Source organism: Tamandua tetradactyla, chromosome 8 (genome assembly GCF_023851605.1).
Source record: "Tamandua tetradactyla isolate mTamTet1 chromosome 8, mTamTet1.pri, whole genome shotgun sequence".
NCBI classification, from domain to species: Eukaryota; Metazoa; Chordata; class Mammalia; order Pilosa; family Myrmecophagidae; genus Tamandua; species Tamandua tetradactyla.
In genome coordinates this window covers 28,239,204-28,259,185 of record NC_135334.1, presented here as the reverse complement: position 1 = coordinate 28,259,185, position 19,982 = coordinate 28,239,204, and the positions used below count along the sequence as shown (strand labels likewise).

Here is a 19,982-nt window from a genome sequence, read left to right as displayed (position 1 = left end):
GTAAACTTGTTTCCCATTACTTTTTAATTTCTTTTTTAGAGACCAATAGATCACAAATCTGGTATTGTCTTTTTCACCCATTTCTTATATGAATATTGTCTTTCTTCCATTACCCCTGACAATTAAAAGGTAAGCTCCAAAAAGATCTGTCTGTTGTATTCAATGTTCTTACCCCAGCACATATAACAGTGATTAGCACATAGAAGGAACTCAATAATATTTAATGAATAGATGAGTGAATACTGACAAACAAATTGCATATGCAAAGGCCCAGAGCTGAACGACCACATAATAGTTTCTGGAAAGATTAGGGCCATCATGCACATCGTCTGACACTTCTGCAGGTCTTTCCTCCCCACCTAATCACCCCATCCCCCACATGCTCACCTGTCCCCCACCCTGACATGCATACCCTTTCCCACAGGAAAGGCCATTTTCCCACTTGCTAGAGTAAATAATCACAGATGCGTCCTGGAACAACAGCAGCTGTGTTTCTCCGTGACCTTGGGGTTAATGGCCAATGACTCCCAGGTACCATCTGCAGTAAACCGTGAAAAAGCAAATTCAGCCAGGACAACTCAACAGTCTCACTGTCGCTTGGAACAACCACAGAGGCGCACCCCTACACACATTGCCATTGTGAAGCCCTGTTCAAGGTGGGGACAGCACTGAGTCCAGAGTCATAAAAACCTGGCTTCAAGTTGAACCTATCTTGTCTTGGGCAACTTACATAATCTGAGTCTTTTCTCCCTTTTTAAAATGGAGATAAAAATACCCACTTCATTCTTGACCAAAAGGGGGAAGAGTAAAATGAGACAAAGTGTCAATGGCTGAGAGATTCCAAACAGAGTCGAGAAGTTATCCTGGAGTTTATTCTTACGCGTTAAGTAGATATCACCTTGTTGTTCAAGACGTAGTGGAGAGGCTGGAGGGAATTGCCTGAAAATGTAGTGCTGTGTTCCAGTAGCCATGTTTCTTGATGATGATTGAACAATGATATAGCTTTCACAATGAGACTCTGTGAATGTGAAAACCTTATGTCTGATGCTCCTTTTAGCTACTATATCAACAGAAGAGTAGAACATATGGAATAAAAATAAATAATAGGGGGAACAAATGTTAAAATAAATTCAGTTTGAAATAGTGGTAAATGAAAGCGAGGGGTAAGGGGTATGGTACGTATAGTTTTTTTTTTCTCTATTATCATTTTATTTCTTTTTCCGTTGTCTTTTTATTTCTTTTTCTAAATCGATGCAAATGTGCTAAGAAATGATGAATATGCAACTATGTGATGATATTAAGAATTACTGATTATATATATAGAATGGAATGATTTCTAAATGTTTTGTTTGTTAATTTTTTTAATTCATAAAAAAAATACCCACTTCATAAAACTTTCAGGCATCAAATCAGTCAAATATATGTGAAGGCCCAGCATATAATAAACTCTCAGTAAATGTAATTATTAGTATTAGATGATACCTAAGGCTCCTGTCACCAAACAGTCACCCATGGGTAGTTTTATGTCTACCATTTCATTTAATCCTGACAACTACACTGTGATTACTTTACCACTATTTACACTTAAGGCACTAGAGTTTTAGAGAAGTTAATAAATTTCTCCAAAGTCCAAAGTTTGCAAGACTGGAATTCAAACCTAAGTTCATCTGATTCCAATACCCTTGTTCTTAATCGCCAGGTTGTACTGACTTGTTAAGGAACCTGAGGTTGCTGTCCTCCTCCCTCAGCTTCTGTGTATTCTGCCTAGAAGTATGGCACAAAAGAGAACTAACGGATGGCCAGGAGAACTTCTTCTGGGGCCAAGGTGAAGAGGATGGCACCAAGGTGAAGAGGATGGCAATGCACCAGGAGGTGTCCAAACCCACCAAATGAACTATCTTCCCCTCCTGCTCCAGCTGTGTTGGTCTTTAGCCCTTTGCCCAGATAGGAATGAGGATGTCGAAGCCCTGTCCAACTCTGCCTAAATGGCCATCTGTTAACCTGGATTACTCCCAGGTACTTGTCATAATGAAAGGGAGAAAGAGGTGAGAACTTCTTCCCTATTATCTCAAACCTAACCTGGATGTGTACATGAAGACCTTGAAGTGTATATGAAGTCCATAAATGGATTGTGTTAGGCTGTGTTTTCTGAAAATGTCTGCAACAGTATTATCCATGCTGAATGTTCTTCTAGAAGCTTGCCAATACCCCACCCCAACCCCATCAAGAAATCTGCCTTGGACCAGGATAGGCATTTGGTTTTAACCTTGTAGAATAGTTACAGAGCCTTGTGTTTTTGACTACCATTTATGGAACTATTTGCTAGTCTTTTGAAAGAAACAGAGAGCTCCCATTGGGAAGAAGTCAAAAATAAGACTGGAAGGGTAGGTTAAGGCCAGATTGGGAAAGCCTTGAATGTCATCCTTCACTTACGACTTTGGTGACTTTTACCACATCCAAGTACTACCTGTACTATTCTCTTTAAATCAAATTCATATCAAATTTAAAACTACTCACTTTAAAAGGATCTTAGTCCCATTCTTAGCCCCATCAAAATCAGAAGTTTTATGTCATTGATTTTTACATTTTTTATATATAAATATATATATATAAATGTATATATATATGTACACAACTGATTTTTGAAAATTTTGTTTATGTCTCCCCTAATGTAAACTCCTGCACCATCTGGACATTTGTATCCCATTTCAGAAACACCAGCCATCAAGAGCCACCATGCATTTTGAACAAAGAGAAAATCAGAAGGACCTTTTAGGAAAATGGATTAATTATCTTTGTAAATATCAGCAAATACATCCCAAAGACATGTAGGTGAAGAGCTTTGAGCAAGATGTGAGTAAGTCGGCCACGGGGCTACGGTTCACACTTCTGGGTACACGTAGGTAGACCCAGGAACATGGGGTTGCATGACAGCATGAAAGGCAAGGAGAAATATAGTAAACCTTCTTAGAATGAAAATTTAACTCATTGGCAGGTAATTTGAATATCACACTTATTTTACAGATACATCGTTGATCTCATTATTTGCAGGTTCCGTATTTGCAAATTCCCCTGCTCTCTAAGATGCATTTGTAACTCCAGAATCAATGCTGAGGGAGCTTTTGTGATCATTCATGGACATGTACAGCCAAGCACAGAGCAATGAGAGATTTAAATCTCCCAATGTGCATGTGCCCAGAAGAGGCTGAAAGGGAAACACTCTGCCTTCTTGTTTCAGCAATCATACCAAACAGGCATCTTTTCTCACGAAATATTTATTGCCACGTGTTTTGCATTTTTGTGCTTTTTTTTTTTTTTTTGGTTATTTCACTGCTTAAAATGGCTACCAAGCGTAAAGCTCTAGTGTTCCTAAGTGCAAGAAAGCTGCCACGTGCCTTATGGACAGGATACATGCATTAGGTAAGCTTCGATCAGATGTGCGTTACAGTGCTGCTGACTGCAAGTTCAATGTTAATGAGTCAACTGTACATTAAATAAGGGTTCTTTCAACAAAAACACACATAAAACAACAAAGTTACATATTGATCATTGGTGAAAATGTTGTGACCAGAGGCTTGCAGAAACCCAATGCCATATTTCCCACAGGAACGATGTTTAGTGTTGGCTGATGCACTCTCTTGGTAACTTTATGGAACCCAACTACCACAAACAACAAGAATCAGGACTGTATTAAGTTTAGTTAGCAAAAATCACAAGACAGTGTTCAATAAAAACAAGAAAAATCCAAGCAGTTTCATCCTGGGAATGGGCAGCTTTGGCCCATGCCCCAGGGCAGAAAGGGTTGTTTTCTTTCAGCCCCTGGCTCTCAACAGTGGTTGCAATATCACGATCCATCTGAGAAACTTTTAAAAATCACTGAGGCTCCGGCTCTCCTCTAGACTGTTTAAATCCACATCTCTGAGGATGGAGTCCGGGGATTGATATTTTAAAACGCTTCCCAGATTGTGCAGTCAAGAATGAGAGCTACTATTTCAGGAGCACTTTGGTGGGAAACTGCTAGGAATTCTGAGAGAGCACCAAGGGATGGGAGACAGGCAACCTCGTTAGGAGACTGGTATAGTAGTCTAAGAAAGAGTCCATACACTGTCATTCATATATGTTAAAATCTCTACAAATCTATGTCTAACACACAACAGACACACAAACAAATGGCAAATGTGTGTAGATTGCATGCAACACACATGTCAAGTGTTATTTATCAAATTACAGAGCTTTATCAGGGAAACAGAAGTTGATCCATTTACTGAAATACCTCCAATATGGCAAAGCCAGGAGACCAAGAATTGGGAATCTAATTAGTTTTAGGCTTATATAAAGTTGGGTCAATTTCTGACAAACCAGACTTATCAAATTTGGAGTTTTTATTCTATTCATCTGTAACCAAAAAGTCAAATTCAGAAGGAATATATACCCACATAAGACACATGCACACGTGCTCACTTGAACTCCCAAACACACACATACCAGTCGGGTTAGGATGAGCAATCCTTAAACTCAGATACCTCAGACTGCCCTGAGGGATCTGTGATGATTTTGTTGTTACTTCCTCCAGTCCCACTTCCCCAAAGCCTGAGGGTCAGGGCCCTTCTGAGGCCCAGTTGTGAGCAGGCCCTCTGTCCTAGATTGGAGGGGCATTTGGCAATGAACAAAAAGAAATTACAGTTTAGCTCCCAAGGCTGTACGTTCCTTACTTCACAGTTAGTTCCTCTGCTCCCTGGGCCCCCAAACAAGAGGCCTCTCAGAAATCACAGCTCAGAAACAAAGCCTTATTGTTCCTTGAGCCTGGGGGCCTTCCTGAGGCTAGAGTGAGAGAAAGAGAGATGAGAGGGCTCTTGGGCTAAAAAGGTCTGGAGAGAAGCTGGCACCTGGGGAAGAACAATTTCCCAAGCATCTGGCCAAGCTGTAGTCTCTCAAGCTGATGCAGAGGCTTGCCCTGTTGCCCTCCAAGTCCCCTGAGAGCTCCTTCTCTGGAGTCCTTGCTAAAGAGAAGCATCTGTTTCTCTATGGCACTAGTGTTAACCTACCCTCAGCTTCATAGGACCTTGAACAAGCCAGAAGCTAATCCTGAAGAACAAGACAGAGGGCATTGGGATAAGAGCTACTGCAAGTCTCACCAGGGTACCATCTTCTCTTCCCCAAAAGATTCATTGTCCAGAAGGGAAGATTCCTGCCTAGCTGTCCCAAGGACCAACATTTTGTATGTGACATGCAGCCAAGTCTTAAAAAAACTACCGGGAGGCCCCCCACTCTCAGATCCAGCCTCCCACTCTCAGAATCAGTAGTATTAGGTAGTAAGAAATTTCAGTGAAAAAGGATCAGCAATTTTGAGGTGGCTTTACCTCGATCCTCTGCCTAATTTTCCACTGAACATCAGTAAAACTCTGAGGCTTTCCTCTAACCTTAAGCCTAGGTCAACTGGCCCTCTTGACTTTGTATATGTCCTCCATTCAATGCACTCATTATCTTCATTTTAATGGACTGTTTTTCAGGCTGCTCAGCCTTCCTTCCCTCTTTCAGAAGCAATATCCTACCACTCTCACTCCCCATTACCAGTTAGGGTTCTTTGGGCTGCAAATTAAAAAAAAAAAAGTGTTTGATCTGGCTTTAAGAACAAGTGAAATAATTGACTCCAAGATATGAGGAAAAGCAAGCTTCAGGGTTGGATCCATCCAGGGGATGCAGTTCTGTTTCCCTGTTATGGCATTAGATTTGCCCTCCTGTATGTAGTGGCCGACTTTCCTCATGGTTGCAAAATAGCTTTAGCAGCCTCAGACTTCACAAACATATGCCCAATACCCAGAAGAGAGATTCTTCAGGTGGCATCTTGTTAAGAGCAAGGACACTTCTTTCCCAGCATCCTCCAGCTAATCTCCCTTGGGAACTGCTGGAGGCTGACGTCTTCTTATGGGACCCTACCTCTCTGGTCAGTGATGGATTGAGGAGTGGGTATCTGACCCAAAATGAGCAAATTATAGAACTCCATCTCATTGGTCACAATGATTGGTCTGCAGATGGCAACACAAATCAAGCCAGACCAATCCTAATTTTTCTTTGGGAATTTTCTAACTGAAGTTGGGGTGTCATGAGCTACCTCTCTAACTAATACAGAACTGTACAGATCTCAACCTGGGCCTGCAAGCCACTTTCCCATCTGCTCAGGGATGGAGAGACAGAGTCCTGATGGAGTCTGAATTCCCGTTTCCAGTGGTACAAAAGGCCAGTTTCACCCTTCCTCTCCCAGCATTTTGCTTATGTGAGACAATAACCACCCCTCCAAAGATTTCTCTTTATATCTCGTACCCATTGCTATGTCCGTAAATGCCAAGGGGAAAGGATGACCAGGACATGATCAGGCTAATCAACTTTGCCTCTGGAAAGGGAGATGGGATCATCTTCCCTTCAATTATGTGGGGAGGGATGGATTTCAGAACAAATTTAGGATTTTGTAATCAAAGAAGCAGGCAGGGACTAGATATTGGGTGAGCAGTGACAGTCCATTGTAGCAATCAGGTGACCCCCAGTATCAGCACCTTAACTTAGTGCAGATATTTCTCTCTAAGCAATTAAAGGAAATCTTCTGAGCCAACCCCCTCTGCAGGCCCCCCCTGGAGCACTTCATCCAGTATTTTCCAAAGACAGCCAAGCTGCTCATGTTCTTGCAAAGTATAAACTCAGGATAGTCATTTGCTACCCAGAAGCACTTTGGCGTCCAGCACATCTGAATCAGTGGCAGCCCCATGAACATGAAAAGGGAAGCATGACCCAATACAGGAGGCTTGGGTAGCAGTTACACTGCCCGGAACACATCTTATCTCAGCTGTTGGATTGGAGTCAATTTATCCCGCAACTTGGAACCTTTCTAAATTGAAACCAGGAGAGGGTTAAGGGTAGCCATCAGCAGAGGGGCATCAAAGAAGGGAATATTTACAGAGGTCCCGTGTTTTATTCGTTAAGTCAACATACATTTTAGGAACATCTAGTGTGCACCCTTGAGAGTATTTTATCTTCTCTTTTGTATCTCTCTGTGCCATCCTTTCTCCCTCCTTCCTGTATATTTTCTACTTTCTCCCTGGCTCCTTGGTAAATCTATGGGTCCTTTTTGCAGTGTCATTGCCTCTCTCAATTCCTTCCCTCTCACCTTATTAAGTTTCCCCCTGTACATTATGCTATGGCTTTCCAATTTACTTTTTAAAATGCCTCTGATCAAGAGCCCTAAAAATCTTTCCTTGGGACCTGTGCATGGAAGAAAACAAACAAAACAGAAAAGACAAGGACATATGATGGTATTATATTAGGGAGCAAATTCCTGGTGAGCTTGAAAATTCTGAAATCAGATCCCTGAACAGTCTGAACACTCTGGAATGACAAGATCATCCACTAAAGCCCAAGGTTCACCAGCCTGGAGCAAAGGAAGGGTCTTCAAAATGGAACCAGCCATTGCTGTCTGAGGATTAGAAGATGGCGAACTGTTGGGGAAAGGTATTAACTACCCTAAACTGTGAATCAAAAAGCAGATTGTGTTAATTCAAAGCTGTTTGTTTCCCCCAGAAAAAACCATGTTCTTTTAAGTCATTCCTGTGGATACAGACCTGTAGTAAGTGGGGAGTTTTGATTAGGTTATTTCCATTGAGGTGTGACCCACCTTATTCAAAGTAGGTCTTAATCCATGTGCTGGTTTGAAAGGATTTCTGTACCCTAGAAAAGCCGTGTTTTAATCCTAATCTCATTTTGTAAAGGCAGCTATTTCTTCTAATCCCTATATAGTACTATAGGTTGGAAACTTGATTGGGTTATTTCCACAGAGATGTGACTCAATCAATTGTTGGTACTAAACATGATTAGATGGAAATGTGTCTTCACCTATTCCAGATGGATCTTGATTACTTTATTGGAATCCTTTAAAAGAGGAAGCATTTTTAGAAAAGGCTGGAGATTCTGAGAGAGAGCAGAAAATAATGACAGAATGAAGAGAGCCATAGAGCAGCATCCGCCAGCCAGCAACCTTTGAAGATGAAGGAGAATGCCCCTGGGGGAACTTCATGAAGGAAGAGGACTGGAGAGGAAGCTAGTAGACCTTGTTCACCAAGTTCACCATGTGTCTTTCCAGTTGAGAGAGAAACCCTGAACTCCATCAGCTTTCTTGAACCAAGGTATCTTTTCCTGAATGCCTTAGATTGGACATTTCTATAGACTTGCTTTTGGACATTTCCATGGCCTTAGAATTGTAAACTTGCAACTTAATAAATTTTCCGTTTTAAAAGCTATTCAATTTCTGGTATATTGCATTCTGGCAGCTAGCAAACTGGAGTCCTTTATAAGAGAGATGAAATTAAGAGAAGTTTAGAGAAACTAAGAGAGGACAGAAGAAAACAGAGAAAAAGCCCCAGATAGAGAAGCCAAAAGCTGAAAGCAACAAAACCCAGGAGAAAAGGACCAGCACACATTCATCATGTGCCTTGCTATCTGACAGAGGAACTCAAGCTCACTGATAACCAGTCTTCAGAGAAGGTACCATCCTGTTTATGCCTTAATTGGGAATTTTCATGGTCTTAGAACATAAATTTGTAAGCCGATAAATCCCCATTGTTAAAAGCTAGTCCATTTCTGGTATATTGCATCCTGGCAGCTTTACCAAACCAAAACACAGATTAAAATATGCTAACTTGAACCAACTTGACCTCTGTAGGGCTGCCTCATTATTATTATTTTTTAAAGAACTAAATCAAAGAGTATCGGGCGGGCCGCGGTGGCTCAGCGGGCAAAGTGCTTGCCTGCTATGCCGGAGGACCTCGGTTCGATTCCCGGCCCCAGCCCATGTAACAAAAACGGAGAAACAGAATACAATAAAAAACAAGAAAATGTTTAAAAATGTTTCCCTTTCTTCCTTCCTTCCTTCCTTCTATCCTTCCTTCCTTCTCTCTGTCTTTCCTTTAAAAAAAAAAGAGTATCTATTTGTTTGTTTGCTTTGCTTCTACCAAGGAAAATCTTCATGAAGCATTTTGAACTAGGATGGAGCCTATATGTTTTCTATAACTTCACTGAACCACTCTAAGTTCAACAGTGATCTCCTAATTGTCAAATTCAGGAGCTTCTTTCCAGTCCTCTTGCTTTCCTTCTTTACTTCCTTACTTGTCATACATATAATTTCTTTTTGCATTCTAATTTCTTGAAACTTTTTCTACCCTTGGTTTCTGAAAGAATGATTTATTCAGGTTTCCAGCTCTCTTGTCTCTTTTCCATCTTGATCTCTTTGCTGGCTTCTCTTGGCTTACCCAGGACACAGCTTTTGTTCCTTAAATATTGGTTATTCTTGTGTTTCTTCCTTTACCTTGTTTTCTTCTCACACTGGTCCTCCCTATGTGTTCTCATCCACCTCCTTGGTTTTGATTACCACCGGTGGAGATAATTCCTCAAATGATACCTCCAATCAAGCCTTTCTCCTGAATTCAAGAGCACATTTCTGACTATCCAAAGACATTCTCACACACATTTCGAACTTAACTTATCCAAAACACAGCTTATTATCTTCCTTCTCTAAATCCTCTCCTGCTCCAGTCTTCTCTAACCCAGTGGAAAGCTTTTCTTTCAGCTTTCCATCCAAGCCTGAAAACTGGAGCTCCCCCATCCCCCATCATTTATCTTCTCACTCACTCCCTACGTCTGATGGAGATCAGACGTAGGGAGTGAGTGAGAAGATAAATCATGGGCATGGGGGGGCATCCAGCTCTATTATTTCTAAGCTCTAAATGTGTCTCTCCCTTATCCCCTCTTCTCCCTCCCAACATCACTATTTATTCCTATCTAAATCATTTCTTTCCTGGGTTAATTATAGCAATAACCTCCTAACTGATTTTCCTTCTTCAAGCCTTATCTCACCCAGAGCATTCTTTAAACAGGACTAGGCTAAAACCCAGATGTAATTATAACACTATTAAGACCCTTCAATAGTTTCCTCTCCTCTTCAGAATAAAGCTCAAACTCTTTAGGATTCAATACCCACCTCCTCTTGTCCTATCTTATTACCAACCACTCTTTTCCAGGCACATATGCTTTAGCAGTTTTTCATATGCAACACATTTTTTCATCTATTCACGCTTCTGTCCATGATCTGTCCTTCTTGCTGACATGTCACTATCCACCAACATCACTCTCATGCCTTACCCATACATTTACCACAGGTCTTATCTGCTGAGCACATGGGAATTTTAATGTTTGTTGAGAGAATGGATAAGTATTTCAAAATCCCTATCCCTCCTTCAATATTTGGCTCTACCATCACTGTCTCCAGAAAGACTTCCTGTCCTACTCTGGTGGATTTAGTTTTCCCCTTTTTGCTTTCACAGTAACCTCTATGTTCCTCTTTATAAAATATTTCAAACTCACTTGGATTTACTTTGCTTACATCTCTTTCTCCACCCTAGACTGTAAGTTCCTTGAGGACAGGGACAGTGACAGTTACTTGGTTTTCTGTGCAACCCCAAAGGAAGACAAAGATTAGATCCTAAGTAACTATTTATCGAAATAAAATGAGATGAGCCAGAACCAAACAAATGCATCAATATATGCTACAAATGGAATCTTCCCCAGACTGATATTTCATTCAGCTCAAATGCATGGTTTTAGAGATGAAGTATGTGTGAAATGGCAGGATGGAAGGCATCTGATTTGAATGGGGGAGGGATGACTTGGCTGTTCCCTCAGAGAGCAAGGAACAAAAGGGCTCCCACTCTGTCATTCTTAATAATGCCTCGGCAGCAATCAGAGCTTAACAGCAGTAGTTAGAGAGAGTCCTCTTATGTTCTGTGTGCAAACTGGGGAAAATAAGCAAACACAACAGTAGAAACCAATGCAGTTCCAGGTTTCCTATTTTAACAGTGCCAGCAAGCAGCCCATTGAAGCTAATTGCATGGGGAGTAGGAGGCCTTCCTGGTACCCAGGAAAAGGTGAAACAGGGCCATAAGAAAAGACTGAAATACAAGCGTGCATGTCAATATTTATACCTTTTACAGGACAGGCAAGAGGCACATGAAGTGACAGCAGAAGCAGTTCTGTGCCAACCAAGGAAGATGTCAGCCCCGGGTAAGCCAAGAAGAGCAGCTTTTTACCATTAAAATCCTGTGCTTTGCTGATGCTCAGAAATGACTGACTAGCAAATGTCTATTTGATTGACATTGAGGGGCCTGAATTTTCACAGGCCAATACGATGTTGGGAGATTCAACTCCTATTCAGGAAAACTTTGTATGGTAGAAGAAAAGAAAAGATGCTGACTTTTTTGTTTGTTTGTGTTTAACCTCACTTGGCTGAAGTGACCAAGAAGTTACACACCAACTAAAACAATTCTGCCACTGTCAAATCCATTTACCTTTACCTGCCATCTCTTTGCAGGAAATGCCAATGTCAAATAGATGAGCTGAGTCCTGGGATGGGCCACGTGCCAGGAAGGAATGGTGGAGTGGTAAATTGGGTGGGAAGGGGAGGCATGGGGGAAAGAGATTGGTGCTGAGACCCTTAACGGAACCTGGTGGCCTTGGGAAAATGGCAGTTACAAAACGATTAACTTCTGAATATCGCATGGGAGACAGTCTGGTGTGCTTTTTAGAATTATTTTGGAGTCACACACTGGAGGTATTTTCATCTAGCAATGAGCATTTAAAACCCTAGGCAGTAGTTCTTTTCCTCCCCTCACTTATTACATACACTTCCTCTGGACCACTATTCATGGAATGGGTAATATAGTGGTTATCCACTGGGACAATAATTCGCTTGTTTTTTTCTATAAAGCTTGGCCATAATGTTCTTACTCTTTTCCTTAGAGTCCACCCATACAATGAACAGATGGGCCATGGGAGGATGATAGCTCATGAGATGGCCTGGAGCTGAGAAAGTGGAATCTGGGGTAGGGAGGGCCAGAGGAACCTCCATGGCAAAGACCACTGCAGCAATTTAACTCATCAAGATTTCTACCAATAGGCCAACTCTGTTAACAAATTAAACCCCCATCCCAATCCAGTTTTCAATGAAATCTCAAATAACCACTTTAATTTAAAATTTATGAAAAAAGATATAAATCAACAAGTTAAAAAGCTGTGTGTTGGGGGTCATTTTAAAAAGTACATTCAAAATATCATCAGCAATTCATCTGTACCTCCTTGTAGAATCTGGGGATATCTAAATATTTACAATAAAGAAGTAAAGCCTTTTTAGTATTTTATTGTATTTTAATTTTTTGAAACTTGTTGTCTATGTGTAGTCAAGTATTACTTGCCAATTAGTCTGAATCAGCCAAAATACCTCAAATAGAGAGAGATCATTTTAGTTAAAAGCTGGTACCATCCACCCTTCAACCCCCACCCACCCCCTTGTGCAGTAGTAACCTATACCCCAGAGGAAGTTGATTGGGCTATAGCAGGCACCCAGATCCAAACTGGTCCTGTCAGAACACTTACTTCAGTTTCAATAACTGAAAAAGAAGGTAATCTCCCTCTCAGTGCAAAGTCAGAAAAAAAATGTGAGCTCCTACATCACTCCTAAAGAGGCAGAGTTTGGAAATACAAAATATTTTATCAGAGGTGCTGATAAGATGCTTATCTTCACTTAAGAAAAACAGTTTTCATGTCTGGAGGGGAGAATGGGACTCATGAGGCATGCTAATGGATTGTGGCATATTTCTCTGCCAAGTACTTGAGATCCTTTGACCTAAGCTTTTACTAGCAATGACCCCAAGCTCATCCCAGCACCCAGCACCGAGCACTGTACTATGTGTGTATTAGAGGGGCACTGAGCACATGGTGCTCTCACTGGATGTGGCAACTTGCCAACCACTCTGTTCCAATGAATCTGTCTACTGACCATGGCAGATCTATCAATATCAGTAATCAATTATGGTTAGTACAGCTGACCAGCATTGTTTAATGGGCATTTGTCCTTATGGCCCTTGGTTTAAATGACTTCTACCACATGCAAGTGGAGAAACTGGACAAACTACGAAGGAGGCTGAGGAAGGTCTTAGGGACCTTAGAGTCCCTTCTACCGGAATGGGTATGTACATTGATGGTGAGGCCCAGGTGACAGCAGACACATGAGCTGTAACAAAAAATACTTGAGAAACACTGAGTTTTCCGGTGTTTTCAAATTTGTTATTTTCAGATTGACTCTAAAAATGGCCTCCAATTATGCTTCTCCCTGAATTTATGCCCTTTACAATGTGACTTTGTGGTTCTTCCCATCAAGAGATGGAATCTTTTTCTCCACCCTTGAGTCTGGGCTGGATAACTTGCTGGGCCCATAGAATGTGGCCCAACTCACAGTGCATCAGTTCTGAAGCTCAGCCTCAAGAGGCCTTTCTTGGAAGTTTGCCATGGTATGTGCACAAAACAGACTAGGTTGCTGAATGATGGAAAACTGTGTGGAAGAAAGCCTGCTTGTCCCAGCCAAGGCCATCCCAGATCAGCCTATAGCCAGCCAACCCCCAAACAAGTGAGACAGACAAGCCAAGATCAGCAGAGCTGACTCCCAGCACAAAAGTTATCCCAGCTGATACCAGAAGAAACACCCAGCTGATCTGGAGACTCAGATGCAATAATAACTGTTTATTGGGTTAAGCCACTACATTTTGGGGTAGTCTATTATGCAACAATGGCTAACTGAGACACTATTTTAAAAAAAAGTTAGAGTCAGATAAAAGTCTCTATGAAGTCACCTGTGAAATCTTCCTTAAAATGTCACAGTATATCACATCATAAAAGGGGAAACTTCTACAGCACTTTGACCCAATTAGATGCCACAAGTACTCTCATAAGACAGAAGTAAAGTCATGACTCCATTGTCTTTTGATATTAATGCTTTGCCTGTTTCTTTTCCTACACATTTCTTTGGGGAGTGGGAGATGTCAGTTCTTTTGTACCTCACATGTCTGCTCAGTCAGGCCTCTTTAAATGACCCTGGACAACACTCACTAACATACTGGGAGTGTATGAAAACCTCCATCAGGTACTCATCCACATTTCCTTCTCCAGATGTTCTCTCTGCACCGCCTCATTTTATATGTCCTCAGTTCTTCTCTTCATTATAATGTTCATTATACTCCATTGAAATGAGGCATCTACTTCTCAGATTTTTCCATTAGACTAGAGGCTTCAGGAAAATTGGGAGCATGTTTACTTCGCCTATCATGGGACTCTCAGCCCATAGTGCTCGCACATGCTTGGCACATAAATTTGTGCTCAGTAAGAGTCTGTTGAATGAATGAATGAACAAATGGCTGCAAGACACTTCCATTTTGCTCTCCATTGGGGCACTCATCCTACTTTCCCTTTTATAATCCCTACTATCATTTCCTACCTTTGTCCTACTTTCCATCTAGACCCTTACATGTAGGGACCTAAGCCTTGTCTTGGTAGGTAAACTAAAATATACATTATATTATAGCATAATTTCTATCAAAATTGACTAACATAAAATGGTAAAAATCTTGTTACTTACTAGATGAAGGCCCAATCACCTAAAAAAATCATGGGTTATAATGCTGGATAAATGGGATGACATTAAACATCTCTGAACAGCAACTCACACACAGTATGCTATCAGTTCACACTAGATAGCAGCAATCTGGAATGAAGCAGCTGAGCACTGAACTCTGTACCATGTGCTCAGCATTGTACTGGTGCTGTGGGGCAAATACAAGGAGAAATATGAACAGGTAAAGCCCATGTGAAGCCAGGAACAAAGGCTGTACCTCAAGCCACATTCAGTACTAGATGGAGTCAAGCCTTCACATGGACACACTTCTGTCCCAAGCACAGTCTTCTGACTTCAAAATCCTTCCCAACTGCATTGTGGAATATCTAGCTCTTTCTCATACCATTCTGATTTTCATAAGCTGCCATGTCCATGACATAGGGATGAAGTTTCTAGCTGCTTTAGATAGGCAAAATTCAAATTCCTTGAGTTAACAAGAAATGGACTTTGAAGCAAAAGGACAGTCTGTTCTTGCACAGCCACAGTACAGTGCCCTCAAGAGGATTCGCTATATGTGTTTATCCAATTTCATTTGCTTATCTGTGGCTCAATTTTCCTGGGTTTTATTTACTTTTTTGCAAGGTCCAAAAATCTCTCCCTGATACACCTTAGTGAAAAGTAGCAAACCACTTATAAGGTTTTAAAAGATGCTCATGTAATGGGAATTAGAAGTCATTATCCTTCATGAAGCCAGCAAATGGTTGTCTGAATGGAGTTGATTTTGGTGATAAATATTATAATGGAACAAATTACTAATGCAGTGCTAAGTTACTGGAAACAACTTCCTTACTTATTAAACACTTTTGTTAATCAGGATGGGAAAAATAAAGGGTTTAAGCACTTTTCTGTATCTCCTTCAAGGCCAGGTCAGAAGTGAACAGATGTGTTCTGCAACCCAGCCCATGGCCATGTTCTCAGTGTGGGCTTCCACCTACCTCGGAGAGACACTCCAAGGAGGAGTTGCCGACCTTCCAGGTTCTAAACAGACCTCAAATGCATGAACAGATCCACTCTATATCTGAAATGGGTCACACTGGCCAATCATCCAAAGTCAGTACCTCAGTTGTGTGGTTGTTGCTGTTGTTTTTTAATTTGCACAGGAAAAATAGAGCTGGAGATAAAGGAAAATGGAGAAGGAAAAGAAAGAATATGTAATACAATATGGGGGGATGTTTAATATTATCTATTTTGAAAACTCTCACTATTTACAAGTATGGCATAGTTGAGAAATAAGTTGAGAAGACTGCTATGCCAGTCTTCCCTCTTCTCAACCTTCTTCCCCATTTTCTCTACTTTGTAAACCAATTCTGTCAACTGGTTTCCTTTCCTATTGTCTGTGCCTGAGTGCCTGACTTGGTAACTACCCTGCACTCTGGTTTTCTGAGACCAGGACAGCTGGCATCATCTGGTTGTTCCCCTTCCTTCAGGGATTGACATTCTACTTCTTAAACACCAACCTTATAACAGGAGCCCTTATGCCTGCAAAGGGTTTTTCTGATGCCAATTCCCTAAATTCCTTTCTTTCTAGATTTCTGAATAGTGTTTGCTCCTGGGTTTTCTGTAGGATTCAGTGCTCACCCTCAAGGCCTTTCTGTTTCTTCCTGTGCATATCCTTAAGGTTAACCTATGGTCTGATTACTCTTATCAGTGCACATCCCCTCCAGGGGTCAGCTTAATCTGCTGATCTGTATTCACTTTGACATTGTCCACTCCCCCTACATCCGCCCAAGCCACCCCATAGTAGAGCTGAATTTCAGGCTCCAACCATGGCGAGGTGTATAGGAGACTAGGCCGTGATCAGAAGGCCCCAGCTCTAGAACAGAAACTGCCGTTGACTAGCTGTGTGAATTGGAAATCCACTTTGCCTCTCTGAACCTCAGTTTTCCAGTTCATTTAGTGGTAATTGTATTTATAGAGGGCTTTCCATGTATTAGAAATTCAAAAAGGTACAAAAAACAAGATCCTTGACCTCAAGGAGCTCATTCTGGCTGAGACACAGTCTTGTAAATAAACAACTACAAAATTGTAGGATAATTAGCCAAGAAAGGCATAGACAAAATCTTACAAAAATACTGAGAGCAGAGCAAGTAACTCTTGCTCAGGGTGACATCAAGGAGGGGATGATTGAACAATCTTGAGGGATGAGTTGGCCTTCTTCAGGGTGTCAACCACCTCCAAGGCAGAGGAAATAACATATGCAAAGGTAAAGAGGTGTACAGGTGAGAACTACACAAAAGGTGGCAGAAATTGAACATGATTTGGGATGACTGTAAGAGAGTACAAATGGGTAGCAATGAGATTAAAGGAGGCAGGAGTGAAATAATGATGGGACTTTTATGTCAGGCTAAAGAGGTCACCTTTTATCCTACTGACAATGAAGGACTATCAAGCGTTTTTAAGTGGGAGAGTTGTCAGAACAGATCTGCATATATAGGATAACTCGGACATGCAACTGGAGATGGGTTTGAGAGGTAAGAACTGGAAACAAATATTTCAATCAGAAGGATATTGCACTAGGACAGGTAAGAGACAGAGCAGCAGCAGTGCAGGAGACAGAGTTAGAAGATTTGTAGTATGAAGAATTAGAGGAACTTGGTGATTAATTAGATGTAAGCTGTGTGAAAGAAGCAGATGTCAGATTATGCCCAAAGATTCTGGTTTGGTTACATTGATATAGATGTAGAACCTCAGGGGAAGACTGAAGATGACAACTGATTTTTCTTTTGGATAAGTCATGTTTGAGGTGTCTAAGAGCCAGCCAGAAGAAGATGCCCACAGAGAGTAAGGAACTTGGCTCTGGAATTGAGAAATCTGGGTTTGTGCCATAATTTTGAGAGCCATCAATAGAGGTGACAGTTGGTGCAACAAGAATTGATGAGCTCATTCTAGAATGCACAGAGTGAAAAGAGAAGAGGGGCAAAGAGAGAATCATGGGGGAAAGGTTCCGTCTAAGGACCTAGTGAAAAAGGAACCAGCAAAACAGACTGAGCAAGAGCTGTCAGGAAGTGGGAGACCCAAAAAAACAAGGTCACCAAAGCTAAGAGAGGAGGGTTTTCCAAGGGAACAGTGAGCAGAGTCCAAGTGGCCAAAATTCAAGCAAAACCTGGGAAAGCATTCTTTGGTTTTGGGAATTTTGAGGGTTATTGATGACTTTGCAATGAGCAGTTTCTGGTAATGATACCCAAATAATGGATGACAGAAAGGTGAGAAGGGATGACAGGTGGTGGTGAGGCATCAGATTCAGAAGAGTATAGGCTACTTTTCAATAGGTTTATTGATGGAGGGAAGGCTGGAGAACAACGCAAAGGAGGATACATTTTACCTAAAGTGGAAGACATTTAAGCATATGTACAACTAGGGAACTGGACAAAAGGATCCCCAAGATTCCTTCCAACTCTACTGGCCCTCGATTCTTAGGACTATGCTTAAGAATGGAGAAAAACAGTCTCCCGCTACTGGAGAATTTCCAATACAATAAGACATATGAACTGGAAAAAGCCAAAGGACTCAACATGGTTACTAGGGCTTCCCACCAGCCTGCCTCTATCTCCTTCTGAAAACCAAGCCATTCTGGTGAGCTCAGAGTATGAGCAACAGGTAGGGGGGGCTCACTGGGACCCACAGGCCTCCAGGCCCAGAACAGGCACCTTTGATTTCCATCCAGCATTACACTTGGAGGCTTTTCTGATCTCAAAGAGCCACCCAGAGTATTGCCTGGTATTAATTCCAAGGCTCTGAATGCAAGAGAAACCACAGTCAAATGAAAACCAAGTGAAGAGCAAGAAGTGAAGGGTTTGGGTAAGAAAAGGAAGAAGGAAGAAGGATCAAACAGAACACACTTCCCTCTCTCCAGGAGCTTACGTCAGATCTTACATTAGTTACCTCTGTAATTTTTTACCCTCTGTTTGGCTTAATATTCTTAAGGGAAAACCAAGTTGAACATGAACAGCAGCAGACTTAAGCACTCAATCTATTTTAATCCTTTAGCAACATATTTCTGAAATAAATTTTAGAAGGTATTTAGACTTTCAGGAGGAAGAAACTTATCTTCAGTGAATTACTATTTATTGAAGCTTTAATAAATGTTTGTGGGAGGGTTTTTGGTTGTTTTTGTTTTTGCTGCTTTTTGTAGCCTATTAAAGTGCAGATTATCTTCTGAGGAAAGAAAAACACAGCATCTGGTATTCAGCCTGAGTAAAGAAGTGTTGAGTGCACAAGTAAAAACTTCCACATGATCAGTTTTAATCTCACCTGCTGAGGTGGTTCTTGCTAGTTAATGATATATTTGGGAGATGGATGTGACACCAGAGATCATCCATAAATAGAGTTCAGAGCAAAAGGGATGAAAATCACAAATTAGTTTTACTTGCTGCGCTAGATAGCAGGACGTTTCCAATCTTCATCCGATTTGTAACACAGAGAATCAAGCAATGGTTCTGGAATCTGCCTTCTGGGGAGGAGAGTTGGGGGAGGCTCAGTCAGTTTTTGTGTTTGCTTGTTTTTTCTGTCCAGTCATGTGAAGAAAGTTGGCTGGGAGTTTTTTGCTTTATTATTGTTGTCTATGACACAATTGCTACATTATACTGGAGCTTTTTGAAAAGCCGGTGTACAGTTCAATTGCCCCATTACTAATGTGCTTTAGTGGAATACCGTGTGGCCTTGGGGAAGCACAGGGTTTTCTCCAGTGGCATGGGAGAGAGCTTGCTGCCTTCAGAATTTTCAGAGAATATGCCAAAATCTGCACAGCCAACACAGAATTCCCAGGGAGAACTTTGTACTGTTCATTATTTTTGCTGTTGCTTTTTTTAATTGAGGTGAAATTCACATAACATAAACTTAACCATTTCAAATTGTACAGTTCAGTGACTTTTAGTATATTCACAATGTTGTACAACCACCACCTCTATCTAGCTCTAAAACGTTGTCATCAGCCCAGAAGAAAACCCCTTACCTGTTAAGCACACATTCCCTATGTGTCCCTCTCTCAAGCCCTTGGTGACCACCATTTTGCTTTGTGTCTCTATGGGTTTATCTCTACCATACATTGCATATAAATGGAATCCTTTCAATATGTGGTTGTGATGGTTAATTTCATGTGTCACCTTGATTAGAATATGGTGTCCAGTTGTTTGGTCAAGAAAGCACTGACCTGATTGTTACTGTGAGGGCATTTCATAGATGGGTTTACATCATTAATCAGCTGATTGCATCAATGGTTGATTCCATTTACAGTCAACAAAGGAGGGGAGTCTCTGCATCCAATCTCTTGGAGGACTTAAAGCAGGAACTAAGGATTTCAGTAATGAAGAATTTCTATCCTTACTTCAGCCAGATGTTTTCTCCTGGGAAATTCAGAACAGCCTTCATTGAGCTTCTAACTTGCTGTCTGCTCTACAGAACTCAGACTTACCATTCCCCAAACTTGATGAACAAATTCCTGTAA

The 19,982-nt window shown here is 41.2% G+C and overlaps 1 long non-coding RNA gene across 1 annotated transcript in view; it reads right to left on the bottom strand.

Moving 5' to 3' along the window:
* The window catches only part of LOC143643313 (uncharacterized), a 49,481-nt gene that overhangs the window by 24,706 nt on the left and 4,793 nt on the right, over positions 1-19,982 (bottom strand). Inside the window, exons 2-3 of the long non-coding RNA XR_013156204.1 lie at positions 18,791-18,989; positions 15,475-15,650 (exon numbers count right to left, since the gene is read on the bottom strand). This is a non-coding gene — a long non-coding RNA (uncharacterized LOC143643313). The remainder of the gene's footprint in view (positions 1-15,474; positions 15,651-18,790; positions 18,990-19,982) is intronic.